Source organism: Daktulosphaira vitifoliae, unplaced genomic scaffold (genome assembly GCF_025091365.1).
Source record: "Daktulosphaira vitifoliae isolate Bord-2020 unplaced genomic scaffold, ASM2509136v1 Scaffold_1, whole genome shotgun sequence".
Lineage (NCBI taxonomy): Eukaryota > Metazoa > Arthropoda > Insecta > Hemiptera > Phylloxeridae > Daktulosphaira > Daktulosphaira vitifoliae.
The window spans coordinates 68470946-68471955 of NW_026099572.1; positions in this window are offsets into that span (position 1 = coordinate 68470946).

Below are 1010 nucleotides of genomic sequence, written 5' to 3' on the forward strand. Positions count from 1 at the left end.
TGTATTTTCATAACTAATCATCTTATTGCTTTGTTTATTATTTATATATTTGCTTGTTGTTACATTTTAATTTTTTTTTTTTGCTTTAGTGTTAAATTTTTTTGTTCATTTATCTGTTTAAATCAAATAAAGCTATTTGACACTTATAAAACATTGTTATCATGTAATTTTATTTTACTTATTTTGTACGTCAATTAGTTAATACACTTTCAATTGTAAATTGGTTAAAAAANTCAATTAGTTAATACACTTTCAATTGTAAATTGGTTAAAAAATTGCAGACCACTAGTTAATAACTAAAAGTATATGAAAATAATCAATGTCATATAATCTATGTTAATATATCTATGATTAATGTAATAGACAAATGGAAAAAGATAGAGGTGGTAGGGTGTGTCTAACTATAAATAGTAATTATAAAATTTCCTGAAAGCATATTAATCTTAACAAAATCATCTTTTTAATTCTCATAAAATTTTCTATTTAAAGATGTCAATTTCAAACTAGTAGTAAGTTGAGATAAAAATCATGGTAATAACTTTTAGCTTTTTTTAATACTCGTTTTTAACTAACTATTAATAATATCAAAAATTAGTGGTGATGGAATAAATATAATTGCAGAATTGAAATAAACGTGAAAAATGCTCTTAGAAAAGTATATTTTCGTTTCTGACGAAAATTAATTGTAGACCATTTATTCATAATTAACAAAAAAGTTTTGTATCAGGCCCTTCAATTTTTATACGTGTTTGCCATAAAAGTAACAACTACTTTATAATTCTTCCGTAAAAACTACAATATTTAATTATTAAGAATCAATTTCACACTACATTTAATTTCTATAATAAATATTTATTTTTATATTATACTTACAAATCAAAGAATTGTTAATTAGTAATAAAGAATGAAATAGGAGTTAATTTTGAGTTAACATGGAAATTCAACACAATTATATCGACGAAAGACACGATTCGATAACTGCGTTTTTCGGTCGATTTTTCAATATGAAC